Here is a 25,902-nt window from a genome sequence, read left to right as displayed (position 1 = left end):
ATAAAACTGTGTAAAAGCATGAGATGTATATGTAGGGGCATTATTTGTTTGTAAATGAATTGGCTTATCCATGTGGCAAAACAAAATAATAAATGAAAACATGTAAGTAGATCCTTATTAGACTTTGGTAGCCCAAATGAACCCAGAATAAGTATCAATAAAAACATGAAGAAAGGAGTAGGGACGAAAAGGAGGGAAATGGGTAACATCCATTTGTCGACATGTATTAGAACGTGGGCCTCGTGGATTTACCGATTTTCACATAGGGCCCTGAAAGGTGAGAACAGTTGTTGACTATAGCATGAACCTGTTGAGAAGAGATGGAAAACAGTTTTATTAGTGATTGAGCATTTTGATGAAAAAATCCATGGGATTTCACAGCATCTGAAAATAAAGGACAAAGGGATTTCACAGCTTTATCAGGATGAGTGTTACCTTCCATCAAAGGCCCAGGAATCTTGGTGTGGCTGCATATATGAGTAAAGAAGATAGGAGACTATGGCCCAGTAAAAGAGTTTGAAGGGTTAAATAATAATAATAAGTTGGAATTTAAACAAGGACATTACACAGATACAAAAATAAGAGGAACAAGTTTAGTAATATATTGAGAATCTGTAATAATGTTTAAAGTAGTAGAAAATAGTCTTAGCACCAGGACAATGGCAGGTAACTCAGCTTGTTGTGGAGAGATTTGAGGTAGGGCATAATAGTTAGTCCATTTATCGTTAATAAGAACAGATATTATTCCTCTTTATTTACCTCTATTTGTATATATCTTTAATCCATTTATAAGAGGAATGGTAGAAATTAAGGAAGAAGGGAAATGTATAACCTGATATAACAAAGAGAATTGTCCATCATGAGGCATGTGAAAATCAATTGGTGCTAAAAAAATTGTTAATAAAACTTGATAGTAAAGGAAGAACTGTAAATATTGGAGATACAAATTTTTTTATAAGTAAGGTATAAAACATGAATGTCCATGCCTATTAAGGATAAATTATTACTGTTATCCTATTAAGGATAATAGTAAGAGGTAAAATATCACAGCCTGAAAAATGAGGACAATATAATTATTTATATATATATATATATATATATATATATATATATATATATATATATATATAATTTTTGGTTATAATAGTAACTACTGTTGTAAAATCATAGTGTGTTTTAACAAAAACTATCAAAGACAATGGCACATTAGATATTGAAAGTTGATCCACCATTATTGTTGATAATCCTTATAAATTTTTTGTAAAGCCTTTTTTAAAGAAGGAATTAAATAAAGAAAGGAGGCAGCATTCTGTTTCTTTAACAACTGGAAAAAATGAGAGATCAGTTTGGCATCAGTTGTAATTTTTAATTTATGTATTTAAGAAACTATATGAAGATTAATTTTTATGTTAAATTTAATTTACTTATTTTAATTGTAATATAAAGACATAAGAAAAGCACAATTAATACTATTAATCATCCCTGTTTTGTTTAAGAAAAATTTTAGAAATAATGGATATTATATTTTAGATATATTTTAGAAATTAAGACTTTATTGTTTGGTCACATAGAAAAACCCATAAGTTAGAACCTTAAAAACATTTATATTTTTGATTACTTTGTATGAATTAGGTTATTTTTAATTTAAATTTTAATTTTTATTTATGAGTGCTCATTTGCTTAAATGTCAATTTTGATATCAGGTACATGATATATAGATATAAAACAGGCCTGTAAAATTGGAAATTAGAAATCTTAACAGGTATCATGGACACTGAAATCAAGAGTTTCAGGTTAGCTGGCATTTTTGTCATTGATACTTATCAGACTCATCACCAACATAACTGCATTTATATCTTTTTAAGGATTTATTAAAAGAAATTTTGAATGTATTTGAGAGTCAACTCTGGGAAAATTGGCATTTGGATAAAGACAGAATGTAAAAACCTTTATACTTAGATAAAATCAGATTGATCAGAAAAATATATCAACTTACATAGAATACTTAAAAACTTACATTATCGTAATACTAAGTTGTTTTTTTTTTTTTTAATCAGGTCAGAGTGTACTTTTGGCTTAGATAAGAGTAAGTTGGAAGACTGTGAAATTTTTAAGAAAAAACTTTTTTAAAAAAGAAAGCTTTGTACATTTAGAATGTTTTTACTTTTTTCTTTCTGTGACATTAGGGAGGAACTGGTCAAGAAAGCCAGCTGAACACAAGATAAGACAGCCAGCCAAGCAGTTTCCATCTAAAAGAGACACTTTTTTTTTTTTTTTGCCTTAACTGGTTTTTCATAAACCTGGTAAAACTTGTAGGTCTTATAATCTACATTTTAAATATAAGGCTAGGAAAATTAGAGATCTAACAGAAGTTAAAAGTAAGTAAAACTGTTGTAACCATTTTTTTAATAAGATAATTCTCTTAAAGTATGGTGCTATAGTTTACATTTTTTTTGTGTAGAGTTGTTTTTTCTTTTTGTTTTAAATCTTGCAAATCTTGTAACAGTTTCCACATATGGTTGAATATACCTAATGATTTGTTGTGGATTGGAAAGGACAGAGCATGGTAGCCACAGGGAGCTTTTGGACACTTGTTTATTTTTGTTTCCTTTGCCCCAGACCAGGGTGGCCTCTTGAGACCATGCTTAAAGCCATACCATTAAAGTATTTATTACCTGATATTAGTATTTGTGTCCGGTAATTCTGTAATTGACTGTTCGTTTAAACAAAGAATTAATTACGGTCTACTTACAGTAACTGATAAGCATGTTTTAATGACAGTAGAGTCAAACCTTGTATTTCCCCTTTCATTTAAAGGTTGTAACTCTTTAAATACAGCAAAAGGTAACTGTTCATATTTTGGTTGGTTAGCAGAATTTATCTTAATAGGACAGATAGGTAAGTTCTGAGACTCCCCTTCCCCCACAGCTTGTCGCAAACACTCAGTTAACTGGGACCTAGCTGGGGGCGGGGCGGCTGCCACAGCTGGCCACGGAGGCGATGGCAGTGAGTTAGTTAGAGGAGTCACATGCGTGGGAGGCTCCGGGACAGCTCAGGGCAGAGTGTTGTTGCCAGGGCTGTGCCACTGCTGTGGCGGGGACGGCAGGGGATTTAAAGGGGGCACGTAGCGACGCACAGAAGGAGAAAAGCAGGCAGGTTGATAAATATAGGTTTTTATCAATTATATCTCTACAAAAAACAAGTTTGAAGCACAGGAATAGAAGTTCGTGGCTTCTCATGTAGTGTTTCACCTATTTTCTCCCAGCCTTTCAAATTTAGTGTGCCACTTTCTGGATAAAAAGGACAACAAGAGCTTATCTCATTGGCAAGGCAGTAAGATCAGCATTATTTATGGTATGTCCAGCCTTATGACACAGGAGAGAAAGCTCAGCCTGATGACGTCATTGAGCGTCAGATAGAGAATTACCCAAAGCCTAATGATTAGGGTACCAGCCCATGAAAGAGACAAGCTTCAAAAGCCTGTTCCAGGCAGAAGTTCCCCAACACCTGTCAACATCCAGAAGGGTCTCTATTAAGGCAGATTTTATTGTCCCAAACTCTCTGTGGACTGGGAGGCTTTTGGGGAGAGAACTCTTCTCACGCCCCACATTGGGCGCCAGGTGTAAGGAATAATAATAATAATGAAGAGGAGACAGAGAGACAAGGTGCAGAGGCAGGAAAAGTGGCAGAGTGGTTTTTTGGTCCAAGTGGCCACATTTATTTATACCAATAGGTTACATTAGGTCATTAGTACCATAACCACATTACTGTTTAGAGTATTAGTAAGGCTGTTCATCTTGTAGTTACATTTTATAGTTATAATATGTAATGTTAGGAGTCTTGTGCAGTTCTCAAGAAAGTCCATTGTCTGTTAGGTGGGCAGACCCAGGAGCACCAGAGCTTGGTGAAACATTGTAGTTATCAAGCAAGTAAATTCCTTTATTCCCAGGAGTTATGTCCTAAGATTAAGGTGAAGTTGATAAGACTCTAGCATGGAAGGCATTACCATAGCAACCGGGCATCCTATGCCTTTGCACAGAAACTTTTAAGGCACCAAGCATGCCACAGCCCTGAAGTCATCAGGAACCCAAACACAAAACCCCTGTGGGGGGCCGTCGGGCTGAGTGACCAGCATTTTCCTTCCCTGATCAGTTGAGGCTCTGTCGGTCACTTCCAGTGATCTGGCCACATTCAAAGTGGCCCTAGACAAGTGCCTCAATCCTTGAAGTAGCAGAAAGTGTCTTCATATGTTGGCATGCCTTCCTGCAGTCCTGTGGATCGAGCTACGCTCACCTGTTCCTTTGTGATATTACCCCTTTACCCTGTTTGGGATAGAATGTTCCCTGGAAACGCCCTTTGTGTGTCCCCTTCTCTTGCTCTGCCTTTGGGTGTGGCCTTCCTAGATGTCAGTCAACCTGCTGACAGCACACATCATGAAGTTAGACTCAGCCCCCTGAAACCTGACCCCTGGCCTCATTTGAATAGCTTCTCCTCAATAAAAGGGGTCAGCACTCTCTCTTTCTGCAGATCCTTAAGGTCAGAGGAGCCATCAAAGGACCCCCAAAGAAAAAGGTATCTCTGTCTCTTGTGAGGTTATTTCATGAAGCCCAGTTCCCCTGGAATGACCCTGAGTATTTTTGTTATTGGGAACGCAACAACCCCTACAGCCAAATATGGGATAATTCAGGCTTAAATAAGAAAAACAATTGCAAAAGATTGAAAAATCATCAAATATATTTAAAGTCACAACATCATAATGATTTTTTTAAATTTTATTAATTTTTAATTAGCTTTTGCAGTGCTAGAGATGGAACCTGGGGACTTGCGTATACTAGGCAAGCGCTTTACCATTGAGCTCCAGCTCCAACCCCTCTTAGTTTGACAAATAATCATATATATTTATGGAGAACAATGTGATGTTTTGACTCCATAATTAGCCAATCTAGTTTTTTTCTCCTGGGTCAAACTATGCACCTACACCTTTGAGGCTTGGGGATAGAACTCTAGTTTGAAAGTCTGGTGTCAATAAGGAAAGGTAGGGATGGAGTTGTTACTTGCTTCCTTGGTATGGAATTTGCAAATTCAGGGTGCTTGGAATTACCTGATTCCTTCTAAACGTTTTTACTGCAGTTCTTGATTCTTCCAAGCTTTCTCAATCAATGCCCTAAATTCCACCTGAAAAACCTGGAAATTGTATCATTCTAACTATATTATGCTTCTAATTTTCAGCTGCCCCAGTAGCCACAGGGGTAGGAAAAAATTCTTGTAGGACCGGTTAGGAGTTACTGCTCTGTGTCCTGAACCAGGAATTTAAAGCCCTGAGCTTTTCATTTTCTTTAAGCTGTGCAGAGAAGTTAAAAGCATTTGACTTCTCCTCACAAGACACTGATTAATTACAAGGAGAAAAGCCATCACTCTGCAGTGGAAAAGCTCAGGAGATACAGCCTCAATCAAGCAATTAAGGTTAAAATCATCAGTAATCAAACATGTCAACATCATGTACTCAAATTACTGAAACTTGAATCTCTCACCAATAAGCTCTTTGAGTTTTAAAGGCAACAACTGCCATAATAAGTGTGAGCCTCTGCACCGTTTGCCAGGACAGGCAGGAGAACCCATCCCTCCCTCCCCAAAGAACCCACATCGTAATCTCCAGAGCCTGTGAATATATTCTCTTATGTGACAAAAGGGATTTTTGAGATAGGATTAAATTAGGGTTCTGGAGATGGGGAGATGATGCTGGATTATTTGAGCAGATCCAAACTAATCCCCAGGGTCCTTATAAGGGACCAGAGTCAGAGAATCTGAGAGGCATTCCTCTGTGAATTAGAAGACAGATAAAGGGCCACAACCCAAGGGATGCAGGTCCTCTAGAAAAAGGAGGGACGCAGATGGCCCTCTGGATCACTCAGAAGGCACACAGCCCTAACAACACCTTAAGAGACACTCGCTCAGACTTCTGACCTCCAGAACTGTCAGATCATCTGCCTTAAGTCACTTCCTCTGTGATCTTTTGTTATGCTCAGCTTTCTGGGTTTCCAGCAGGGCCCGAACCAAGGCTATGGAGCGAGCACTCTGCTTCTCAGCCCTGGGCCTCCGTGGATCCTGTGGGGCCAGGTGGAGAAACTGTCTGGAGCTTGTGACAAGACTGAGTAAGAGGGCTGGGGATGTGGCTCAAGTGGTAGCGCGCTCGCCTGGCGTGCGTGCGGCCCGGGTTCGATTCTCAGCACCACATACAAACAAAGATGTTGTGTCCATCAAATACTAAAAAATAAATATTAAAAAAAAAAAAAAAAGACTGAGTAAGAGAATTGCAGCTTGCTCTCTGTTGTTGATATCATTGCTGTGGCTGGCTTTGAGCTCGAGATCCTCCTGCCTCAGCCTCCCAAGTCTTTGGGACTACAGACATCACCACTGCACATGGTTAAGGCACAGAACTTTCCATCATATTGAGACACCCCAGGCTGCCCTTTTATAACCATACCCACTTCCCTTTCCCAATCCACTTTCCCAGCATCCTTAACCCCTGGAAACCTGCTGCCCTTTCTGTAAATTTGTCATCTTCTGGATATGATATAAATGGAATCATACAGTCTGTAGCCTTTGGGGACTAGCATTTTCACCCAGATGGCCGATGCACCAGAAGTTCATACATTTTCACTACCTAGTACTATCCCATGGTATTTACCATTTAACAGATTGGTTCTCATCACCCATTGAATGACATCTGGGCTGTTTTCAGCTTGAGGTTATTCTGAAAAATATGCTAGGAACACTGTGCACAGGCTTTGTGTGGACTGTTTTCATTAATGCCCAGGGGTGTGATTGCTGGGCTTTGCGTGCCAGCTGCAAGTTTAGTTTTGTCAAGAAGTCGCCACCTCCCTTTTCCATAGTGGCTTCACCATTTTACATTCCTACCAGCATGTACCAGTGACCCAATTTCTCTGTGTCATCGTCAGTATTTCGTATTGCCTGTGATCCATTTTGAGTTCATTTGTGCCTAAGGCATGAAACTTAGACTGTGGCTCAGTTTTTGTCTATGTGTGTTCGGTTGCTGCACTACTGGTGGTGGAAAAGGCTGCCTTTCTTCCATTGAATAGCTTTTGAACTTTGTCTGAAATTATTGGGTGCATTTGTGTGGGTCTGTTTCCAGGTTTTCTGTTCTATTCCGTTGACTCACGTATTTCTCCCTCTGCTGATATTGCAGTCTTCTCTATTATAGCTATGGAGTAAGACTTGAATTCTTTTTTTTTTTTTCAGTTGTTGTTGGACACATGCCTTTATTTTATTTATTTTTATGTGGTGCTGAGGATCGAACCTAGCACCTTGTACATGCTAGGCAAGTGCTCTACTGCTGAGCCCCAGCCCCAGCCCCAAGACTTGAATTCTTAAAATGACTCTCCTCCACTAACTTTTTTTTCAAAATGATTTCAGCTATTCTGGCTCTTTTTCCTTTTCATATAAATTTAATAATCTCAACTATAGCTGAAAAAACATCTTGTAGGGCTTTAGTAGGAATTGCATTAATCTATGTATCAATTTGGAGAGAACAGATATCTTTGCTATGTTATCTTCCAATCCTTGAATACAGCACATCATATATTTGGCAAGTTTTTCTTTTTCCCCTTCCCCCTTCCCCCTTCTCCGTCTCCTTTGCTTGTTTTTATTTTTTTGAGTGCTGGCCCCTCACCCAGGGCCTCACACAAGCTAAACAAATGCTCTACCAGTGAGCTATGCTCTCAGCCCTCTCTTCATTTATTTAAATCTTTGATTTCTTTCACACAAGATTTTTGTAGTTTTCAGACTATAATTCCTTTACATGTTTTGTTAGATTTTGTGAAGAGCGAATGAGCCTTGGTCATTGGAGGCAAAAGCCAAACCTGGGAAAATATTCCTTGCCAAGGGTGGGATGCGTGCACAGCTTTGACACTCCCCTCTGACATCAATAGTCATCTGACGTTCCAGTACAATGGGTTTTCTGGGTACAGCAGGACAGCTGCAGGATGTTCCTAACACTAACAGCAGGAGAGCCACAAGATGTTTCTAACTCTGTAACTTCTTAGTGCCCAAAGAAGCCTCTTGAAACCTTAAAGAAAACATAGAGCTTCTGTAGTTTAACTTCCTGATAATGAGACCCTATATAATAAACATGCTGAGCTAGTTCTGGGTCACTGTTCCTCCATCCGAGGACAGTGTTCCACCTGGCCCCATTCTTCTTAATGTCTCTGCTTTTCTGACTCTGTGTTTTTCTTTGAGAAACTTTGTTGTTGCTGTGCTGGTCATGGCAAGATTCATATCCATTTTCTTTTTGTTTTGAACAATTACAAATGAGATTATATTTTAAAGTCTGTGTCTATGTGCTCATTGACAGAATATGAAAATATAATTGAATTTTCATATTGAGCTTAGCTCCTGAAATTTGTTACTTTCTACTTATAGGAGTTCTGTTTTATAGATTTCTTGGGATTTTTCTATGTAAATAAATATGTCTTCTGCATATAGGGACAGTTGTATTCCTTCCTTTCCAATCTACATGTCTTTTATTTCCTTTTCTTCCTTTATTGCAGTGACTAGAACTCGCAGCACTAAGTTGAATAAATGGTAGACCTGTTATGGTTTAGATGTGAAGTGTCCCCCAAAAAGCTCATGTGTGAGACAATGCAAGAAGGTTTAGAGATGAAATGATTGGGTTATGAGAGCTTTAACCTGATCAGTGTGTTAATCTCCTGATAAGGATTAACTGAGTGGCGACTGCAGGCAGCAGGTAGGTGTGGCTGGAGGTGGGTCATTGGGGGCGTGCCTTTGGGGTATATAGTTTATCCCTGGCAAGTGGAGTCTCTCTCTGTTTCCTGATCATGTCCTGAGTTGTTTTCCTCCACCACACTCTTCCGCCATGATGTTCTGCCTGATCTTGGGCCCCAAGGAATAGAGTTGGCCTTCTTTGGACTGAGACCTCTGAAACTGTGAGCCCCCAAATAAACTTTTCTTTCTCTAATTGTTCTTTTAATTGAAGCAGCAAAAAAAAAAAAAAAAAAAAGCTGACTAAAACAGGACCTAATGCTCCTGTCTTGTTTCCAATCTTAGAAGCCATTCAGCTTTTTCCCATTAAGCGTAATGTTCACTATAGGATTGTGTGGGGGGGGATGTTCTTTATTGAGTTGAGGGAATTTCCCTCTGTTCCTGTTTTCCTCAATCTTTATTGTGAATGAGCATTGAATTTTGCCAAATACTTTTTGTATCAATTGATATGATCATGTAATTTTTTTAGTCTGTATTATGGGATGAATTGTGCTCCCCCCAACTGAAATTCATGTGTTGAAGTCCTAACACCAGAATGTATCCATATTTTAAGATACAACTTTAAAGAAGTAATAAAAATGAGGCTATTAGGCTGGTCCCGAATATTTTGTGAATAATATTCTTATAAGAAGAAAAAAATTTGGACACAGAAACACAGTGGGAAAATGATATAAAGACTTAGGGAGAAGGAGGCCCTCAGAACCCACCTTTGCCAACACCTTGACCTTGGGCTTCTAGCCTCCAGAACTGAGAGAAATACATTTCAGTTGTTTAATCCACCTGGTCTGTGGTCACCATGACCTCTTCAGAAAACAATTCATGTTCTGTCAAGAAACCATTTCTGGCTTGCTCTTGACCCCGGGGCCAGACCAAAAACCTGATGATATGACATCAATGACCACCCAAATTCGGATGCCCATAAGAACCGGGGTTTGACGGATCCACCAAGCCAAGCTTGGGCACACAAAGTCGTTCTCCATCATCAAGTGCAAGTTGTGTCTGTGAGATCACACGCAGAAGGCAGCCTGAGCACCTCTCAGTCTGATGAGCAGGGAGTTCACACTTTCAGTGTCCCTGTACATTCCCTGCATGGCCACAGATCCTCAGGCCCCACCCAAGTGGCAGATGGAGCATTCTGAGCCTGGCCAACAGAGGGTTCTGCATGACCTGCTGCACTAGCTGGAAAGGAACCACTGTGGCTTTACTGCCAGGGCACGGGTGTCACTAAACCACAGTGGGAAGGGACAGCTCCAAGAGGGTAATTTTGAGGGACATGTTCAGTCCATTTGGTTTGGAAAGAGAGATGGTCTTTACTATAGCACTCCCTGCACCCCCGGCACTGAAGATTGAGCACAGGGCACTCTACCACTGAGTCACATTCCTGTCACTTTTTATTTTCTATTATTATTATTATTATTAATAATTGATGGAATACAGGACACTTAACTACTGAGCCATGTGGCCAACCCCCCTTTTTATATATATATTTTTTTAGAGACAGGGTCCTGCTGAGTTGCTGAGGCTGGCTTTGAACTTGTGATCCTCCTGCCTCAGCCTCCAGAGCCACTGGAGGCTGTGCTACAGGCATGTGCTACCATGCCCGGCCCTTTTCATTTTTTATTTGATACAGGGTCTGCATCTTGCTAAGTTGCTGAGGACCTCACTAATTTCCTGAGTCTTGCCTCAAATTTGTAATCCTCTTGCCTCAGCCTCTCAAGTTGCTGGGATTACAGGTGTGTCACCATGTCCAGCCCTTAACCACAGCTCTATCTGAGGGCCTTGGATGACAAGTTATCTATTATAAGAGGTATTATTACCTTAAGATTTAAGAACATGGATTTGAGACAAGCACCTGGCTCAAATCCTGTTTTTGTTACTTACTGCCCATGTGACCTTAAGCAAGTTATTAAACCCTTTTTTACTTCTCTTAAATGGGTCAATAATGGTATGTACCTCATAGAGTTGTTGTGCTGACCACTGAATTTGCACAGGTAAAGCACTTAGGTTAGTGCCTGGAACACAGTGAGCCCTCTGTCAGTTTACCTACTGTGAGGAGATGGTGATGATGGTGGTGGTGGTGATAATGATGATGAGGTCTGGCAGTCAGGGATTTGGAAGGGACAGGACTGCAGAGCCACAACCAAAAGTTCTGGCAGAATCACTTGTTAGTGATTCTGTTGTTCAGACCTTGTTACTATTGAAAACCTCAGTCACCCAATCAGGGAAAGACTCAGCCATGGTGTTTGCTGAGGGCAAGGAGAACACGAAAAGGGTTCTGAGGACATGCAGCTGTAGAAATTACTACAGCCCTAGACCTGTGGTACAAAAGAAGATTCCAATCCACAACTTATGCTTTCCCCCTATTATGCATCCAATTTTGCTTTTCTTCCAATCTCCCTTTCCTAAGCGGGTAGTTCTCAGCCAAGGATGATTCTGACCCACAAAGGACCTTTGGCGATGTCTACAGACATTTTTTGTTTTTTTTTTTTTGGTCCCAGGTATTGAACCCAGGGGAACTTAACCACTGACCCACATCCCTAGCCTTTTTGTTTACTTGTTTGAGACAGGGTCAAACAAATAAAGAAAAGCTGAAGCTTGTCTCAACCTTGCAATCCTCCTGCCTCAGCCTCCAGAGTCACTGGGATTACAGGCATGTGTCACCACCTGGGGCACTCTTTCTCTCACCCTCAAGCACCCAGCAACATGTGCCTTGGCTGGGGGCAGCATCTGGTGGGTAGAATCTGGGGGACTTCAACATTTTACAATGGCAGCAAGTGCCCACAACAGAGACCAATGTTCTCAAAGTTGAGAACTCCTGCTAGAGGGTGTGTGAAGGGTGGTCCATATTTTAATCCATAAATTACAGGGTATCAAAATGGAATTGGGGGGCTGGGGTTGTGGCTTAGTGATTGAGCACTTGCTTAGCATGCGTGAGGCCCTGGGTTCGATCCCCGGCACCACATAAAAAAAAAAAAAAAAAAAAAAAACTGTGTTCCCTTTTTTAGGGAAAGAGTTTGTGCTTAGAGAGTTCTCTGATATTGGGGCCGCATGGTGGTTGACGTTCCTGATGTTTGAGAATAAGACTGAGGAGTGACCGAGGGGTGGAGCCGGACAGACCTGGAAAGTTGGTCCCCAAGTCATTTTTCCCGACCTCTTTCTGGTGTGATTTCTCGTTCTTCAGAGACTTCAGACACACTCCATTCCCAGACTCGCTCACAGTGAGGGTTCTGGGTGTAAGTTAGCTCCACTTGTGTGAGACCTGACTGAGTCCTGGATCACGAGGTGGGCATGAGCTCAGGCGGCATCTGTCTGTCTAGGCCCCGTATCAGGCATGGTGTCCAGAGCCAACTGTTCTGATGTGGAAGGCTCATTCCACTGATGCCAGCCAAGCCGGTGCCTTCCTGGATCCCACAGTCTCAATGGCAGCCTCCCCATCTTGGCCAAAGTGGTGTTATTCCAGAGCCAGCAGCTGGGACACAGGATTCTCCCGAATTTAGTGGATGTAGCAGTATCCTGGGCTGGCCAGTTCTGCAGGGTTGTTTTGAATGTCATTCTTTTTTTAAAATATTTTTTAAATTTGTCGATGAATCTTTTATTTATTTATATGTGGTGCTGAGAATTGAACCCAGTGCCTCACACATACTAGGCAAGCGCTTTATGAGCTACAACCCGGTCTCAAATGTCATTTCTAAAAGCCCAATTGAGAGCTTATTTCTTTTGCTCTTTCAATTGTTTTATTAACACTAAATCCCTTAAAGAATCCCTTAGTGCTAAAAACAGTAATAGTAGTTTCTGCAGTGGAATGCTGACATAGCAATAAATGGTATCCAGATGCAGAAAGAAATCTCCTTATCAATAAGGAAAAAAAAATAGAAAAATTAAGCAAAAGACATAAACATTCCAGAGTAAAAAGATATGAACAGCCTATAAACCTGAAAACATTTTCAGTCTCATCACGCTTCAAGGAAGCATGAAGGGTGACCACAAGGGGACACCTTCCCACCCACCAGATCAGCAACTTTTCTATTTTGCAATGTTGGAGATCCAATCCAGGGCTTCCTGGGCAGTAAGCCACACACCCTGCCACTGAGCTGTATCCGCAGCCCCGAGAATCTTGACCATATAATTGTAGGTGAGTTTACAGAGCGACTCTTATAGAGAGTTCACGTGGATATACATTGACGCACTATGGGATGATGTAGTGTTATTGGAGAAATAGGACTTTTTTTTATACCAGAAAACCCAACAAGTAACTCCTCGGTAGCCCTGAAGCAGTGCCTCCCAGCATTTCTTACGTAATACCACACAGAGGAAATGGTCACATTTATCAGCACATTTGGTAAATAGAGGGGATGACTTGAAGGTAGAGATGGCTGGTCTGGCCACTCTTGGGATCACAGGGTCCCATTTAGCCATCCCTGGAGCTGAAAAGAGCCATGGCTGAGAATATCATCCATGGTACTCAGATGCCACTGCCCAGGCAGCTGTTCCCTAGAGACACTCTGTCCCCTGTGCATTAGAAGATACACATAGGATGTTCCCAGTGGCCCTGCTCGTGATGGAAGAACACTGGACACGACCCACCGTCCAGCAACAGCTGTGCACGATTTGGTGATGGGGATATACCCTGAGAAACGCATTGTTAGGCAATTTCCTCCATGTGAACCTCACAGAGCAGAAAGACAGCCACAATGTCACTAGGCAATGTGATCTTCTGGAACCACCTACAGAGCTGGCGTGTCATTGGCTGGAATGTTGCCATGCTACACACAACTGTATGTAAATAAAGTGTGGCGCATTCACATAAGGGAATATCCCTCGGTGAACATGAGCAGGTGGAGTACAGCCACCTGGGACGCAGGGAGCTCCTTGCTGGTCGCCAGTGCATGGCCTCAGTTCTAAATCGCTGTTATGCTCATACATATGTGATAAAAGTACAAAGAGAATGCATAACAAAAGCTCAGAGTATTAGCTATCTCTGAAAAAGAGGACAAGAGGGAGGCTCAAAGGTACCTGTAATATTTAATTTCTTAAATTGAGTTGTAATTTCACAAGAATCCACTTCCTGATCATTTATACTTGCATGGATGTATCTGTGTATGATTTATTTTATAACATATATTTTTATTTTTTAATACCTTTATTTTGTTTGTTTCTTTTTATGAGGTGCCAGGGATCGAATCCAGTGCCTCACTCATGCTAGGCAAGCGCTCTGCCACTGAGCCACAACCCTGGCCCCTAACATATATTTTTAATAGAGCAAAATTTTAACAGCCAACTTGTACTAATAAATCAGAAAACCTACATAAAGTGGACAAATTAATAAAATCTATAATTTAGAAAAAAACTGAGTTTAACAAGTAGAAAGCTTCAATAGTCCTTAGCCATTAAAGAAATTGAATTGGCAATTTTAAATACTGCCACAAAGAGCAGACTCGGTCTGATGATATTACAGGTGGTGTATGTCAAAACATACAAGTATGTGAAACTTTCATGAAGCAGATTATGCAATTCTTAAACAAGCTCTTCTGAAACATGCAATCTTAGTGAGCATTCTCCAATTCATTTTACAATTCTGATATGACATCCATACCAAAGCTAGCCAAGAACAGTGTAAACAAGAAATAGTAGAAGCCAGTCTCACTCATGAACATAATGCAAAATTTGTGAACACAATATTAATAAAACTAAATCTAGAAGCGTGAAAAGATATAATGCATTTGGACCAAGTTGAACTCGTCCGAGGAATGCAAGGACGGGGCAGTGGGTTGGAATGGCCACAGATACTTGGACACACCTACGATCAAGTAATGAGGGTCCACGTGCCTTCCCCTTGAGTCTCAGTGCTTTACAGCAGTGGGGACACTGTGCCGGTTTCCTTTCCTTAAAAGGTTGGCAACTTCCACGTCTTGTCACTTGAGATTGCTTGTCGGAGGCCGAGCGCCGTGGTAAGAAGTCCAACTCTGCTGAAGAGGTCGCGTGGAGGAGAGGGCCACTGAGCTCAGCCTTCCTTCCATTCCTGCTGAGATTCCAGCATGTGATCGAGGCTATTGTGGACTCTTGAGACAGACCACACACCTGCTGAATACCAGAGTGACACCCATGACCCATCCAGCACCACATGGAACAGGAGGCAGCCAGATCCCCAGCCCTCATAATCAGGAAATTCATACCATTCTTATTTTATTCTATTAATCTTTGGGATAGTTTACTATGCAGATTGTTAAATATGCAAGATCATATAAATAAAGATACAGAAAGTGCATTTGGTAAAATTCAGCATCCACTTATGATTAAAAAAAAAAAGAACCCAGTCTCTTAGGGAAATGGTTTTTTTTTAACCTGATAAAGATATCTACCACATTCTCTCTCTCTCTCTCTCTCTCTCTCTCTCTCTCTCTCTCTCTCACACACACACACACACACACTTACACACACTCACACACACACACAGAGCAAACTAAATGAATGGAAAGTTTTAAAATCATGAATAGGAGTGTTATTATTGCTGGGCACAGTGGCACACACCCGTAGTTCCAGCAACTAGGGAGGCAGAGGCAGGAGGACTGCAAGTTCAAGGTCAGACCCAGCAACTAAGCAAGGCCCTAAGCAACTTAGTGAGACCCTGTTTCAAAATAAAAATAAAAAGGGCTGGGGATGTGGATCAATGGTAAAGCACCCCATGTTCAATTCTTACTAATATACCCCCCAAAAATTGCTATTATCTTCACCTCAATTCAACATTGCACACACACACAGAGAACATAACAATTGGAAACATATAGGAATATACAAATTATTAGATTCAATGAGGTAGTTTAGCAATGAGATTGAATAGAAAATCAACATACTAAATCAACTATGTTTCTCTGCACCAGATTTTATCGTCTAAAAATGCCATTTATTTATAGTTATTTATTTGTTCTAATCAGTTATACACAACAGCAGAAAGCTCTTTGTACACAATGGAGCAAAAATTTTCACTTTTCTGGTTGTACCCTAAGTAGGGTCACACCATTTGTACAATCATACATGTACCTAAGGTACTGATGTCTGTCTCATTCCATCATATTTCCTAGCCCCATGCCCCCTCCTCTTCCCTCCCTTCCCTTTGGCCTACCAAAGTTCCTCCTCTCATCCCATGCCCCACTCCATTATGGATCAACATCCACTTATCAGAGAAAAAATTTGGTTGGCCTTTGGTTTTTTGAGATTGGCTTACTTTGCTTAGCATGATATTCTAACTCCAACCATTTACTGACAAATGCCATAATTTTATTCTCTTTTAGTCCTGAGTAATATTCCATTGTGTATGTATACCACAGTTCTTTATTGAAGGTCATCTAGGTTGGTTCCACAGTTTGGCTATTGTGAATTGTGCTGCTATAAACATTGATGTGGCTGTGTCCCTATAGTATGCTGTTTTTAAGTCCTTTGGGTACAAGGAGTGGGATAGCTGGGTCAAATGTTGGTTCCATTCTAAATTTTCTAAGGAATCTCCAGACTGCTTTCCAGATTGGTTGCACCAATTTGCAGCCAATGCCATTTTAAAAATATGCTGTCTTCAACAGCAACAAACACGCGGCACACACATCTAGTGGGTCCACCCACACTAGAGGGCTTAGCCTGTGACCACACATGATGCACCAGTCCTCACGTGTAAGTGTTCGCAGCGCCATTTAGTAAAAGAATCACCCTTTTCTGCCTTCTTGCCACCAGTTTTCCTAGCTTCTAGGAAGGGCTCCTGAGAAGCCTAGACACCCACATTGCCCTCTTGCCCTCAATTCCGGGTCATCTTCTGTCTCCATCTCCCTCTCCTCTGAGGCCTTTCCATGGCACCCTCTGGACTGCCTCGTCCATCACCAGGGGCATCCTCTGAGGACCCTGCTTCCCCGAAGCCCTTGCAGGGCAGGGCTGCTGTCTCCTTTGCTCTTGGAGCGGAGGTGGGCCTGATGTTCTCCACCTCAGCCTCTTTTTCTCTTCTCTTACGCCTTCCAGCTCGGAATGCCAAGCCATCCGATTCCATCCCTAAACGCTCACTCTTAATGGTGGACTCGCTTGGCTCACCTGCCCACCCCCCACTCCACTGTAGATAGGAAAGCAAACCTGGTAAACCCAGCTCCCCTCCCACTCTGTGCAGCATCAAACGCACACACGATGGTCGCACTGCACATCAGCTGCCAGGATCCTCAAGTAGAGGCTTCGGGCTGCCCGGGCAATGGCTCTCCATTCCCTGGTCCATTCCTTCCTGCACCTAAAAAGCCATTTCTCATTTTTCCACTCTCTTCCACCCTCCCAGCTCCCCTCCATCTCAGCTAATGATGCTGTTTCCTGCTTCCTAGACAGAATCAAAGCAATCAGAATTTCCACCGACTTGGTTTTCACCCACACCCACCAGCACCCGTTCTTCCTGCCCTCTGAGCCACCCAGGCTCCTGCCCAAAGCCGGTTCTCCACTCCCACTCCATATCCAGCATGTTCTCATCTCAAGCAACTCTCTTCTTTTTCCTTCATTGATTTTTGCTTCCTACCAGATCCTCTTCATCAGCACCCAAACACCCAGTCCCACCTTAAAACATGCATCCTCAGCAGGGCAGTGGCACAGGCCGGTAATCCCAGTGGCGGGGAGGCTGAGGCAGGAGGATTGAGAGTTCAAAGCAGCCTCAGCAACTCAGTGAGACCCTGTCTCTAAATAAAATCTATAAAAGGGCTGGGGATGTGGCCCCACAGTTAAGTGCCGCTGGATTCAATTCCTGGTACCAAAAACAAAACAAAAAGTCCTCCTGATCTCATTTTCCTTATCAATTGCCACCCCTGTCATTGCTCCTTTTGGCAGGGAAAAAAATTGTTGATAGTCAATGTCCAATTCCTCTTCTTCAATTCCCTCTTAAGTCCACTCCAACCTGGCTTTCATCTGGGCGCAGGAAAGGTCGTCCAGGACCTTCAAGTCCTGAATTCTCATTTCTCGACTTTTAACACAGTTGGCATGCTGGGTTGCTCTCGGGAAATCCTTCACACTTGCTTTGCTTCCTGTCTCGCCTCCTTCCTGCTCTCCGTTTCCAGACCTCCCTCTGCTGCCTCATGTTTTTAGGTCTCTGGCCTTGAACTTCTTCTCTTTTCTATCATATTCCAGATTCAGGCTTTAAATGCCCTTTATACACAAAGTCTCCTCCACATTTTGTATCCAGCTCATATTTCTCTCCTAACTTCATACTTTTTAATCCAGCTTCATCCTGGATGTCTGCCTTGGGCTGGTGCTCACTCTCTCGCTCTCTCTTTCTCTCCCTTTGCCATTCACGGGATTGAAACCAGCAATTTACCATTGAGCTACATCCCCAGTCTTTTTTTTTTTTTCTGTGTGTGTGTGTGTGTGTTTTAATTTTGCGACAGAGTCTCACTAAGTTGCTGGGGGTCTCACTAAGCTGTTGAGGCTGACCTTGAACTTGTGAGCCTCTTGCCTCAGCCGCCTGAGTCACCGAGATTAAAGGTGCACACCACTGTGCCCAGCTGCCTTTGGGTTTCTAATGGTCAGTGTCCAATGCTGAACTCTTAATTTCCCCACAAATAGGCACAAATGCCATTTTGCTCAGAAATCATTCTTTAAAAAAAAAAATTTAAATGAGGTTGAACTACTTTTTTAAAATATTTTTTTAGTTGTAGATAGACACAATACCTTTATTTATTTTTATGTGGTGCTGAGGATCGAACCCAGTGCCTCACACGTGCTACGTAAGCGCTCTGCCACTGAGCCCCAGCCCCAGCCTCAGAAATCATTCTTGACTCCTCTTTTTCTGTTCCTCCAAATCCCACCCTTTACTAAATCCTATTGACTCTGCCTTCAGAAAAGGCACAAACTGGGTCACTCCCTGTGTGACTCAACTTCTCAGCTACCATCCTGGTCTAAGTCACCGGCACTTCTCCCCCAGATTCCCGCAGGAGCATCTGTGGCAGTCACTGCTACCGTTGGCGGCTGGTGCTCAGCTCCCCTCCTTCCAAGCTCATTGTGGGGTTCTTCCCACCTTTGAAGTCAGCTGTGACTGTGAGTCACTTTAGCCAAAAGAAAAAGAGCTAACGTGATGCATGATGGACCTGTGATATGGCTCAAAAACACATCCATGATGCTCCAAGCCGTGGAGAAAAGTGTCATTGCAGCCCCTCCAAGCAGAAATGTCCTTTGAAGTGGAGTTCTGCCTTAGCCCAGCTGAACCCTGGGCCGGGCTTAGAGATCAGCTCTATACAGGGAACCAGCACTGGGGGCTAGAGGAGGGCTTATCTTGTCTTATTCCGAGACACGTTATTCCATCCAGGAGTTCTGATAGTGAACATACCATCCCCTGGGTCAGAGTAAAAGTCCAACTAAGGATGCGGCTCCCCGGAAATCCTTTTACAAGGGCAAAGTGGCCCTCCGATGGATTACTGCCTGGGCTGGAGGGAATGAGCTCTTCCTTCCATGGCGGGAGGACACAGCATGCCAGGCACCATCTTGGAAGGACAGACTGGGCCCTCATCAGGCACAAAACCTTCTTTGGTCTCGGACTTCCCAGCCTCCAAAACTGCACCAAAAGTGGATTTCTATTATTTATAATATTTATATTATTTATATTATATTTATATATTTATATTTATATATTTTTATATATATTTATATATTTATATATATTTATATATTTATATATATTTATATATTTATATATATTTATATATATATTTATATATATATATTTATATTTATATATATATATTTATATTATTTACAAAGGCCTGACCAGCAAGGGTCACATCTAGGCCTGAACCCACAGAGGGCACTACCTGGAGAGATGCCTGGTAGGGGAACGAACCCATGACAAACCAGCAGAGATGGAGCCAGGTGGCTGGATACCTCCACCTCACTTTCCACCTGCCACATTGGCCACATTACCTGCCAACAAAATGGTGGGGCAGCCCACTGCCACCATTGCACAGATGGCCTGCTTCCAGGGTGGAGCAAGGTAGAGGAGGGCGGCGAAAGGAAAATATCCAGTAATGGTGATTCTTGGTGGGGGAAGTTCCCTCTGTTTTAAGAAAGAGACCCAGGAATAGAAAGACCTGCTCTCTCTTCTTCCTTCGGATGTTGCCATACAAGGTTCACAAGGCTTGCTCCCTTCCAAAGGGTGGACACACACCAAACCCAGCTGAACAGACAGATGTAACAAAACCCTAAATCAACTGACCTTCTTATGATTTCCCCATGTGAGAGATACTACATTTGAGTATTTTTAAGTCACTTCAAGATGGTTTTCTGTTACTTGCAGCTAAACTCAGGTGTATGATGCGATGAGATGAATGGAGAGGCAGTCTAGCTGCTACCCAGATGCCTAGGGATTCAATTTTCTCTGTGTGAGGGTAGCAGTTGTGAAGACTGATCATAAAAATCCAGAAACTGTTTAAGATCTGTTGGGAAATACTAATGCTAGGGAAGATGGAATAATGATCCTATTGTAAACCAAGTCTGAGCAGCTGGAATTCACTGTCACAGTAATCAGCTGTCAGAGGGAAACTCATGAAGCCTGTGTTAGGTTAATTGTATTCATGGACCCAATTATTGCCTTCCTGAACCTGCAGCATTCGCCTTGTGGCTCTGGACTCTTTTTCCACTCTGAATCTGAGCTGACCCTGTGGCATGTTTGATCAACAGAACTTGGAAGCAGTGACACTATGCCAATCTCATACCTTAACTCCAAAAGGCTTTGGATGCTACCCTGCCACCTCCATGTTCAAGCTCTACTGGAGGAAGATAGACTACCTGGAGGAGAACCCAACAGTCCCATTCCAGACTATGCTGAACAGCCTGCTGACCCCCAATAGGTGAGAGACTGCAACCAAGATCAGCAGAGTTGCCTACCCAAGTCCCAGCTGACCGTAGTACATTAAGTAAACACGTCTGAGACCAGAAGAACTGCCCAGCAGATACACAGACTTGCATGCAATATTAAATTGTTAGTATTTTAAGCTACTGTGTTTGAAGATTGTTACAAAGCCATAGCTAACTGATACTGGACCTTAAGGACTAACAAACTTGCATGGGTACAATGCCACAAAGATTAACTCAACTGACTGTAGGAAAAATATGGAAACACTTATCTTCAACCAGTAGCCTACCTACACCATGCAAAATAGCATTGGCTTGGGCTTGGGATGTGGCTCAAGCGGTAGCGCGCTCGCCTGGCTTGCGTGCGGCCCAGGTTCGATCCTCAGCACCACATACAAACAAAGATGTTGCGTCTGCCGAAAACTAAAAAAAAATAGATATTAAAAAAATTTTCTCTCTCTCACTAAGAAAAAAAAATGACTAAAAAAAATAGCATTGGCTTGTAAGAATGTACTAGGGATAGCTCCAATAGAAAATGCTCATGAAACGGTTCTCAGCCCTGCTTGGTAGGAAGTAGAATTAGCTAGCCATGGAAAGCCCCAGCTCTGAGGTCACATCCCTGTGTCCCTCCCCTTCTAGTGTGATGTTAAAATCTTGAGCATGGAGTACATCTCTGGAAGCCCCTGAGGGACAGATGGAGGATGGGTGGGAATTACACATGGACTCATAACCAGACCGTGAACTGGTGTCTAGACAGGGAAATTACCAACCAATCCCACAATGTAGCAGCCTTGGGGACTTCCTGGAGCCATGGTCATTGCAGAGGACACTAACATTGGCAGGCAGAGGTGATCTGGATGGCACCTTTAAACACAGCCCTTGCAAGGGAGACTCTGTAGTTAGCAGGAAACAATCTAGTATCATTTAGTAGCTGAAGGAAACGGTAGGAAAGTATTAAGAAAGGCCACCTGGGGACATGTCCAGGGAGTCTAGATGAAGGTCACCTCTGGATGGATTTCTCCAGCCCTTGCAGCATTGCCAGAATGGCAACAAATCCTACCAAGAAGGGAACACAGAAGAGCCATCCAAGATGAGAAAAGATGGCAACTGAGTTGGCATTCTCTTTGGTGGGGCAAGATGGCCACTGAAGGACTTTGGAAGTCCAGGATCTGGTAAGTGTATTTAGTGTCACATGGGGGGACCAACATGCCCTGTAGCTGATGGTTCACTGAAAATTCCCCCAAACTCTAAGCTACACTGGCAGCTGTGTCTTTACCTGGAGCTTTATAAATGGTGACCACAAGCCCCTTGGATTTCCTTTGATGATTTGCATCAGAACCCCTGGTGTCCCCCAGCACATTAGTTTAGAATAGCAGAAAAGAAAGCAGCTGTGACAGAGGCATATGTTTTGAATTGCCACTTAAAAACAGCAACTCGATAACAAAATCAAAAGCATATGTGGGGGCTGGGGTTGTGGCTCAGCGGTAGAGTGCTCGTCTAGCATGTGCAAGGCTCTGGGTTCAATCCTTAGCACCACATAAAAATAAATAAATAAAATAAAGGTATTGTGTCCAACTACAACTAAAAAATAAATATTAAAAGAAAACATATGGCCAAAGTTTACAGCAAAACTGGGCAATAATGTACACTGGATGCCCAACATACAAGCCAGTAAGAACAAACCACCAACAGCCCCCAGAGGCTTGTATGGAGTCAGCACCTCTGTAGGAAAACAAGGAAGCAGTAGACCCAAGAACTCACTGGGAAGTAGGGCAGGTAATTCAGGAAGGCAAGTGGGAGGAGGCAGCATTTTTTCTCCCTCTCACAGTAGATGAATGTTAGGGGTCCATCATAAGCAGGAAGGTTCCATTTAAGACAGCAACACTAAATGTGGCACATAGTATATGCAAAATTATACATATAGTCATGAACCAGGGAAGACACTGGAGCATCAGCTCCCGAGAACACTCAACGCCCTAGGGGAGAGCAGGGACTTCCTTCCCCTCTCCTGGAGTGGATCTGTGGCTTGCCAATGGAAGAGTGGCCCTCCAAGAGCTCCTTGCTCTCTCCTACTATTGAAGGGAAAGGGTGGACGAACAGCTTCATTCAGCTGCCTCATCCTAAAAATCTCTAGATCAGAGATCTCCAAACCTGGACTTCATCTGTGGCCACCTGAAATCTCCAGCATTGCATTGCACTTCTCTGATTCTCCTTATTTGTTTGTTTTTGTACCAGGGATTGAATTCAGGGACACTTAATCACTAAGCCACATTTTAATTTTTTTGAGACAGGGTCTCACTAAATCGCTTAGGGCGTCACTAAGTTGCTGATGCTGGGCTTTTTTATTTTTTATTTCTTATTTTTTATTTGTAGATGAACACAACATCTCTATTCTGCTTATTTAGTTTTCTATTGGTGCTGAGGATAGAACCCAGTGCCTCATGCATGCTAGGCAAGTGCTCTGCCACTGAGCCACAACCCCAGCCCGCTGAGACTGGTTTTGAACTCGCAATCCTCCTGCCTCAGTCTCACAAGCCATTGGGATAAGAGGCATAAACCACCTCACCCTTTGAAACGGGAATAATTTTAATGCGGCAGTGTCTTATTTATCTTGAGAGACTGTGAGGGTGATCATTAGCGACCATGGGTGTGGAAGTGAGGGCGTCATGAGCGCTTTCCCCGCTGTGATGATGAATTCAGATGGCCATTCTGTCCCTGCTGCTGTGGGATCCTGGGCAAGTCCCAGTTGGCCTCAGTTCTCCTCACCTGGAAAATGGTATTCTGTATTATGGCGTTGCTGTAAGAGTGAAATGGAAAGACACGGGAAATGAGCTTAGTGGCCTCAGTGCCTGACACTTCGCGAGCGCTCACTAAACGTTAACTGAGAATCATTTAATGGTTTTCTTAATTAAAGCTCTATTATTATGAAGATTGTTGAATTCTTCTATATTCTTCCCCCTCTAAAACGCCAGAGGGCGACATAGACAGCGGGACCCCCAGTCACTACACACCTGACGCAGCGCCTTCGTCGGCCACGCGGTGGCGCTAAGCCCCTGAATGTCTGTTTTCCCGCAGGTTTCGGGGAGCAGAGAGCTGACCCGGGAGAAGATGCGGGTAGAGGGGAGTCCTGGAAGACGAGGAGCCCTGACCGAAGGACCTGGGATCCCTGGGCTGAGTAGTTCAGGACACAGTAGGATCAGTGGACAATGAATGGTTCCTGCGGCCTTTATGAAAATGAGGCTCCCCTTCCTCCCAGTCGGGTCTGCATCTTTCCCCGGGCGGGGGAAGGCCGGGGGGTGGGGTGGAGCGCGCTCCTCGGCTTGCTGCAGCTCATTCATCCGCGGCGCGGCACGCCGTTGCCATGGAGATGTGATGCAGACCGGGGGCGGGGGGAGGGAGGCCCCGGGTGACGTCCGCGCTCCTCGCAGCTCGTCTCCCGCGGCCTCCCAGTTCTTGCCTATTTTGGAAGAGAGCCGCAGCCCTTCTGCTGATGCGTGCGCGCTGGCGCCTTTTTAAGGCAACTGGCGGAGTGGTGGCTCCGCCAGAGCCCGGGAGCTGCCCCCGCCCCCGGCCGCGAGCTCGGGCAGGCGGGCCGGGAAGACCCCGGCGCCATCTCCCCCCACCCCCATCCTAGCGCCCTCCACCACTATGGGGACATTCAACCAAGGAGTGAGGAGGTCCTGCCCTTGCCCCTCGCCCTACCCCACCTCCCAAACAGGGGAGACTCCTGTAGGAACCTTGGAAGGACACAAGATGCCAGGCCTAGCGCGCTTGGGGATCCTCTGGACAAGGCCACAGTGACATCGCCAGGTGAGGATTTTGCTGCCCTCTGGGCGTCCCTTCAGCTTCCAGCCTTAGTCTTTTTCTCTTTGGACTCAGTCTAGAGACAGATTAGGGTCTCAGGAAGGCTCAGTCCTCTTGTTAAACTGAAAGGGAAACTGAGGCTTAGAGGTTAGTGATTGACCAGGGTCAGGGGCCAGAGCTGAGGGGCCAAACAGCTCTGCCCAGCCCTGGCTGCCTCTTCCTCCCCCGCACAGCACAGATCCTAAGTGGGCGCCCTGGATCAGTGATCACTCTGCACAAACTTTTGGATCCCTCGGACTCCATGATCAACCATCCAAGTTGCTGCTTACAAATGTCTGCTTCCATTGAAGGTTTCCTGTAGTCATCAGCTTTCTGGAACTTTCTGAAATCAAACCTTTCTCAGATTGCTGGCAAGTGCTGGTTGGCTTCGGAATGGAGATGTGGCCTGCTGAGCACTGGCAGGGCTCCCCAGAGCTATGTGGACCCAGGCCCTGGGACCCCCTGCCCGTTCCTGATGGCACCTGTCCTCTCCCTCCAGCACGTGAGGAGGTGTTTGACAGGGACCCACGGAAGACAGCGTGAAATGCTTGACAATTCCCAAGGAGCCGTGGAGGCTCCAGAAACTTCCAGGCCCCACTCTGCCACTCTGGACCAGTATTGGGGACCCAGAGGTGGATCAGATCCAGCCCAGCACTTGTGGGCTCCAAGTTTAGCAAAGGAGAGAGTTTCATGCTCTGGAACAGTTGCCTTGGAGTCTCGAATGGCACTTCCAGGGAGGGCACAGACTTCAATGCACAGAAGGGGAAACTGAGGCAGCCCTCAGAAAGACACAATTTGCCAAGGTCACACGGCAACGGCAAATCATTGTGTTTTTTCCTGAGGCTATGACCCACAACTTTGCATTCTGGCCCCAGGCTCTTTTTCTGAACTTTAACCCCAGAGGCCAGCCTTTGAGACATGTACAAGGTCACCGCATTATGAGCCAAAGACCTGGTTCAGAATCCACCTCCCCCAAGTATGACTGTGTCACTTGGGTCACTTCATTGTCTGCACTAGGCCTCTGTCCCCCAAGACAGATGGCCTCTAAATAGCCCTGGCTCTAATTGTGAGTCTGGGATTCTCTGAAATTGGGTGTTCGGACCCGGCTGTGCGGTCTCTCAGTGGCTGGTTATAGGTCACTGCTGAGGGGGGTTTCTTCCACTACTGATGCTAAGAAATGCTGGAGATGGTGGTTACTTCAGCCACAGGCTGTGCGGTCCATTCTGAAGATGACCTGGGGGTCAGCTTTGCACACTTTGGACCCCATCGGACCCCTCCAATGGTGAGTCCCCTGATGAACTTGGCACCAAACTGTGTGAGTGGCCCCAGATAGGTTGGGTTTAAAGAATGGAAAAGCAAGTCAGTATTGTACTTGCTGCCTCCCAGTCTACGCGGGCCCGATCTCCAGGGACC

General features: G+C 43.8%; 1 long non-coding RNA gene across 1 annotated transcript; it reads left to right on the top strand.

Annotated features, from left to right (window-relative positions):
- The first annotated feature begins 24,283 nt into the window (after positions 1 to 24,283).
- On the top strand, positions 24,284 to 25,553 carry LOC114100051 (uncharacterized). Its single transcript, XR_003583979.2, has 2 exons — positions 24,284 to 24,456; positions 24,684 to 25,553. It is a non-coding gene; the product is annotated as an uncharacterized lncRNA (long non-coding RNA).
- Positions 25,554 to 25,902: the final 349 nt, after the last annotated feature.

This window comes from Marmota flaviventris, chromosome 9 (assembly GCF_047511675.1).
Source record: "Marmota flaviventris isolate mMarFla1 chromosome 9, mMarFla1.hap1, whole genome shotgun sequence".
NCBI lineage: Eukaryota > Metazoa > Chordata > Mammalia > Rodentia > Sciuridae > Marmota > Marmota flaviventris.
The sequence above is the reverse complement of the archived record's forward strand: the minus strand, read 5'-3'. Positions and strand labels throughout refer to the sequence as shown.